The 6,984-nt window shown below is 39.2% G+C and overlaps 1 pseudogene; it reads left to right on the top strand.

The window, feature by feature from the left end:
• Positions 1-5,187: 5,187 nt before the first annotated feature.
• Positions 5,188-6,582, top strand: LOC138094432 (transcriptional adapter 2-alpha pseudogene; annotated as a pseudogene).
• Positions 6,583-6,984: the final 402 nt, after the last annotated feature.

The raw sequence follows: 6,984 nt of genomic DNA, 5'->3' as shown, positions 1-6,984 counted from the left end.
ACTAAGCTCTTTCCATTATAATCTAAATCCTACATGCTCCATGCCAATTACCATAACTATCAGCTTTAATCTGACATTTCAAAAAACTAAATTTCAAATATTAAATACACATTCCATATTTCTCTTCTTACAAAAACATTCAAACTGTGCTAGTATTTGGTTTCAGTATTCATTCATCTGATCAAAAATTAAGTAATAAACTGGTTGAAGAAAAATTCTCAAGTCAATTTTGGAAGAATTGAGGAAAATTTTATTATGGACTGGATGTTAAATGATATTAGGAAATTATGTTCTTTTATTAGGTACAATATGATATTATGCTTTTCAAGGGGAAGTTTATTTTTAGGAAATACCAATTGAAGTATTTGTAGGTAAAGTGTAATGATATCTGCAACTTACTTGTTGAATTTAAGCCTCCCTGGTGGCTCAGACGGTAAAGCGTCTGCCTACAATGCAGGAAACCCGGGTTCGATCCCTGGGTCGGGAAGATTCTCTGGAGGAGGAAATGTCAATCCACTCCAGTACTCTTGCCTGGAAAATCCCATGGATGGAGGAGCCTGGTAGGCTACCGTCTATGGGGTCGCAAACAGTCGGACATGACTGAGCGACTAAATCAATCAATCAATACACAGAGAAAGTTATAGATGATAATATAGATTAAACAAATGAAGCAGATATAAAAATTACTGAATACTTTGTTGATATATTTGCTAACAGAGGTACTGAGGTAAAACAAAGTTCCTGACTTCATAGTCCAGTAGTCTACTTAAAGGTATGCCAATATAACAACTATTGCAGTTTGTAATGAATATAGTACTAGCAGTGGAGGAGGTAATGGCAACCCACTCCAGTATTCTTGCCTGGAAAATCCTATGGACAGAGGAGACTGGCAGGCTACACTCTATAGGGTCACAAAGAGTCAGACATGACTGAGCACATAAGCACACATGGTACTAGCAGTAGGTAGCAAGATACTTGAAAGCATAAAAGGGGAAGGAAATAATTCTACCTACAGATGTGAAGTAAAGATTTCCACAGGGAGTGATGCCTATAGAGGGACTTAAACATATATACATGAACAGGTAAGACATTGGCAGAGGCGAGGGATGGGCATCACTGTAGAAGCCTGAAATAGAATAAAAGGGTTAGGAAACAGCACACTCTAGGTGACTAGGCCACTGAGCATGACATGGAAAGAGTGAGAGATGAGTCTGGAAAGGCATGCAAACTGGGGATCTGATGAAGAGTACATTCTACTAAAGAGTCACAATATTTTCCTAGAGGCAGTATGAATCTTAAAAAAAATTCTTAAATTGTGTTAGCTTGACTTACTGTGGTGATCACCCCATAATATATACAAATATGGAATCATTATTGCATACATCTGAAACTAACAATGTTACATGTCAATTATATCACAATTTTTAAAGAGTTGTTAAGAAAAGGATGGGCTTCCCAGGTGGTTCACTGGTAAAAATTCTGCCTGACAGTTTAGGAAACACAGGAGATGTGAGTTCAATCCCTGGGTTGGGAAGACCCCCTGGAGGAGGAAATGGCAATCCACTCCAGTATTCTTGCCTGGAAAGTCCCTGGACAGAGAAGCCTGGTAGGCTACAGTACATAGGGTCACAAAGAGTCGAACACAACTAAGCAATTACACATGCACATATGCAAGAAAGGGTATGGAATGCTCATTAATCCATGGCTTATCAATTGAGTAGTTATTTGAACGCCTGGATCAAAACAACTTCTTGGTTAGCATCTTACAGAAATAATCCTAAATTTCACAACAATTTGAAGAAAATAATGACAATTTTTCTGATTAAGTGAGCCAAGTCTAAACAATTAGGCCCAGAGAAAGCATACCAATGGAGATTAAATACTGGAAGCTGTTAATTAAATAACACACAGATAAATATGTGTCAATTAAGAAAATATGACATGCACATATAAGGACTAAAAACTAAACCAAAGAAAAGATAATTTAAGGAAAATGGTTCACAAATACTAGAAGATTAACTTTTAAAGGAAATCAACCCTGATGTTGGATAGCATCACCAATTCAATGCACATGAACTTGGGCAAACTCTGCGAGATAGTGAGGGACAGGGAGGCCTGGCATGCTACAGTCCATGGGGTCACAAAGAGTCAGACATAACTTAGCAACTGAACAACTCTGAATATTCATTGGAAGGGCTGATGCTGAAGCTGAATCTCCAATACCTTGGCCACTTGACGCGAAGAGCTGGCTCATTGGAAAAGACCCTGATGCTGGGAAAGATTGAGGGCAGGGGGAGAAGGGGATGACAGAGGATGAGCTTGTTGGATGACACCACCAACTCAATGGACATGAGCTTGAGCAAACTCAGGGAGCGAGTGAAGGACAGGGAAGCCTGCTCTGCTGCCATTCGTGGGTAAAGGGTCAGACAAGAGTTAGTGACTGAACAACAAAAACTTTGAAAAACGTTTCACCAGTGTGTTAATCCACTCATGAACACTGAATTTTTTTCATCAAAGATAATTGGCTATTCATTCAAGCCTATGAACAAACAACCCTCCTAAATTTTTAGGAGTTGATACTGGATACCAACTGGCAAATGAAGATAAGGTCTCAGTAAAAAGATTATCCAATATAGAAACTATGTTTCCATATGCACTTTGCATTTTGAAAAATCCACCTTTATATACTAATAAAGAGAGCTACACCTCTACTGCTGTATGATTTGGTTTAAGCCTACATTTACTTTTTAAAATTTGGTCAGCGTAAGATTAGCTTGGGTGCCTCCTCAGACTCAGTTTCCCTATTTTTTTAATTTTAACGTTTTCTTCACAAATCATATATACTGGATACTGCAAGAAAGTACATTTTAAGTAATTTTTCATTTTAGTTTTGTCAGATGCTGTGTATATGCTGGTAATGCTGTGTATTATCACCTGACATATTTAACTACTATGTAGAGCACATCAGGAAAAATGCCAGGCTGGATGAAGCACAAGCTAGAATCAAGATTTCTGGGAGAAATATCAACAGCCTCAGATATGCAAATGATAACACTTTAATGGCATAAAGTGAAGAGGAACTAAAGAGCCTCTTTATTTATTTATTGAAGGATAATTGCTTTACAGAATTTTGTTTTCTGTCAAACCTCAACCTGAATCAGCCATAGATATACATATATCCCCTCCCTTTTGAACTTTCCTCCCGTCTCCCTCCCCATCACACCCCTCTAGGTTGATACAGAGCCTCTGTTTGAGTTTCTTAGTCATACAGCAAATTCCCATCGGCTATCTGTTTTACATATGGTAATGTAAGTTTCCATGTTACTGTCTCCATACATCTCACCCCCTCCTCCCTCTCCCCATGTCCACAAGGCTATTCTTTATGTCTGTTCCTCCAGTGAATTCTTCAGTACCATTTTTCTAGATTCCATATATATGCATTAGAGTATGGTATTTATCTTTCTCTTTCTGGCTTATTTCACTCTGTATAACAGGTTCTGGGTTAATCCACCTCATTAGAACTGACTCCAAGGCATTCCTTTTTATGGTTGAGTAATATTCTATTGTGTATATGTACCACAACTTTATCCATTCATCTGTCGATGGACATCTAGGTTGCTTCGATGTTCTAGCTATTGTAAACAGTGCTGCAATCAACAATGGGATACATGTGTGTTTTCAATTTTGTTTTCCTCAGGGTATATGCCTAGAAGTGGGATTGCTGGGTCATATGGTGGGTTTATTCCTAGTTTTTTTTAAAGAATCTCAATACCATCTTCCATAGTGGCTGCATAGTTCCCTTTTCTCCACATCCTCTTCAGCATTTACTGTTTGTAGATTTTTTGATGATGGCCATTCTGACCGTAGTTTGGGTTTGCATGTCTCTAGTAATGAGCGATGTTGAGCATCTTTTCATGTGTTTGTTAGCCATCTGTATGTCTTCTTTGGAGAAATGTCTGTTTAGGTCTTTTTCACACTTTTTTGGGTTGTTTGTTTTTCTGGTATTGAGTTGTATGAGTTGCTTGTATATTTTGGAAATTAATCTTTTGTCAGTTGTTTCATTTGCTCTTATTTTCTCCCATTCTGAGGGTTATCTTGTCACCTTGCTTATAGATTCCTTTGCTCAGCAAAAGCTTTTAAGTTTAATCAGATCCCATTTGTTTACTTTTGTTTTTATTTCCATTACTCTAGAAGGTGGGTCATAGAGGATCTTGCTTTGATTTATGTCATCAAGTGTTCTGCCTATGTTTTCCTCTAGGAGTTTTATAGTTTCTGGTCTTACCTCTTGATGAGGGTGAAACAGGAGAGTGAAAAAACTCATGTTTCAGAGTGAAAAAGTCACATCTGACTCTGCAACCCCATGGACTGTAACCCAGCAGGCTTCTTTGCCCATGGGAATTTTCAAGGCAAGAATACTGGAGTGGGTTGCCATCTCCTTCTCTGTGGGATTTCCAACCTAGGGATCAACCCACATCTCCTGCACTGGCAGGCTGATTCTTTACCGTGGTTCCACGTGGGAAGCCTGCTGTGTATACAACATACTCCTAATAACATGAGATGTTCTAACTTCACTTTTCAGACTTTAAATTTTTTCAGGGCTTAATGTAACACTATTTAATTTTTCTCTCTAATTTATAAGAATGAAGAATTAATGGCTTATAATCACATGGTTATAATCCAGTATGGAAGAAAAATAAGAATTTTAATGCAAAGATCTATTTAGGAGATAGTTTTAGGAAATTTTAGAAATAAAGTAAATATACTTAAATATAGTTTCTTAATAGATTGCTGGAGGAGCACTCAAAGAAAAGAGACAAGAAACTTTAAAGTAAACAACATTAAAATCCTTAGTAAGCATTTGTATACTAGATCCCTGGGAGGAATTATTAACACCTGCTGGGTTTTTCCTAATGTGAATTCCTGGGCTACCAATTAGAAATGGAAAATTACTTGAGTTGCGCATGTAGCCCACAGTAATCAGACTCTAGGATTCTCCCACACTAGCCTTTGGTCATACCACTAGAAGAAAACAAAGAAAATGTTGACTTTGTCAGAGAAGAAACAGGAAGCTCTTTGTCTACTTAAAACTAGGATGGGCAGAGGAGAGGGAAGCAGTGAGGTTCTGAAATCTCCTTGAAGCAGCTCAGATTAAAGAAGATCAAAGCAACAGTCTTTGCCAACTGGGGAATGGACAGTTTGGGTTCCTTTAGCAATGATCCCTCTGATAAGCCACTTTGCCGGGGCTGCTCCTCCTACCTCATAGAGCTTTATATCAAGTGTGCAGTCCTTTTTTCCTCTGCTTACCGTGTTTCACTTGAGGATTTGAGTACAAGAAACATCAAAGTGATCATACTTATGAAATAATGACCTCAGATGTTCCTCTTCTTGACCCTAGCTGGACTTCTCAAGAAGAAATGACCCTTTTACAAGCTGTGATGGACTGTGGCTTTGGAAATTGGTAGGATGTAACCAATCAGATGTGCACCAAGCCCAAGGAGGAGCGTGAGAAGCACTATATGAACCATTTCATCAATAACCCTCTGTTCACATCTACCCTGCTGAACCTGAAGCAAGCAGAGGAGGCAAAAACTGCTGACACTAAAAACTGCTGACACTGCCATTCCATTTCTCACTGCAGACGACCCTCCTCGACCTACCTTTGACTCCTTGCTTTCTCAGGACATGACGGGATACATGCCAGCTCAAGCAGATTTCATAGAGCAGTTTGACAATTATGTGAAGTGGGACTTGAGAGATATTGATTTTGTCAAAGATGAATGGGACATTTTACATGCTCTGAAGATGGCTGTAGTAGATATCTATCATCCCAGGTTAAAGGAGGACAAAGATAAAAAAAAAATTATGAGACCACAAATTAATCAATCTTAGGAAGTTTCAGTTAATGGAACGACGATACCCCAAGGAAGTCCAAGATCTTTATGAAAAAATGAGGTGATTTGCAAGGATAGTGAGGCCAGTGGAGCCTGACAAGTTCATTGAAAGCCAAGCATTGGAATTTGAACTCCGAAGGGAAATCAAAGGCTCCAGGAATACAGGACAGCAGGCATTACCAATTTTTGTAGCTCCAGAACCTACAATCACCTCAAGAAGACTCAAGAAGAGGAACCCTTCAAATGCAGAATGAGCTCCAAGGTCCTGCAGTGCATCCAGGGCAGCAGTGCCTGCCAGCAGTGTCTCCACCAGCAAGCTGACATTGATCCTGGCTTGAGTCCTTCTGTTCGAATGACTTTGAATTCAGATAGACGAAGTGCACTGCCCTTGAAACTCAGTGGCCTCCCTGGCACAGAGAAGTTGAGTGAGAAAGAAAAGGAGGTCTGTCAGATGGGGAGGTTGGTCCCAGGAGCCTATTTAGAATACACATCTGCTCTGTTGAACAAATGTAACAAGCAAGGGGGCTTGAAACTGGCACAGGCAAGAGCACTCATCATGATAGATGTGAGCAAAACCCAGAAAATCTATAATTTCCTCATCTGAGAAGGATACATCACCAAAGCCTATGAGGCTCCCCAGGAGTGTTGTGGGCCAAAGGGCCACAGGGGCATTCTGGAGCCTCATTTTTGAACTGAATTCTCATTGAGAAAAGAGGGAAAGAAAAAAGGAAATCTTCAGTTGTATTAGTGTCTACTTTATTCTCCACCTTGCTTTAAAATACTCCTGTTGTTGGTATCGTGCTGTGGAGTTATGTGCTAGATAAGCCATTATTAATTGTGTGTGGGCATTCATTCCTAAAACCTCTTGTAACTGAAACAAAAACCATAGTACCACACATCACAGTATTGGTAGAAATAGAACTAAACCAGTCTGTAGTCCCAGGAGTCCAGCTCAGATCCTCGTACCTGCTTGGGAGGTTGGTTTTCTAATTATCTGTCTTGCCCTCAAACATTACAGACAGATGTAAAATAAAGAGGCTATATATAGAGAAAGCTTTCTCCTTCTGTCTGAGGTTTTCTTTTTAAGCTAACA

Source organism: Capricornis sumatraensis, chromosome 18, assembly GCF_032405125.1.
Source record: "Capricornis sumatraensis isolate serow.1 chromosome 18, serow.2, whole genome shotgun sequence".
NCBI classification, from domain to species: Eukaryota; Metazoa; Chordata; class Mammalia; order Artiodactyla; family Bovidae; genus Capricornis; species Capricornis sumatraensis.
Note: the sequence above shows the minus strand (reverse complement) of the source record. Positions and strands in the feature narration are given on the sequence as shown.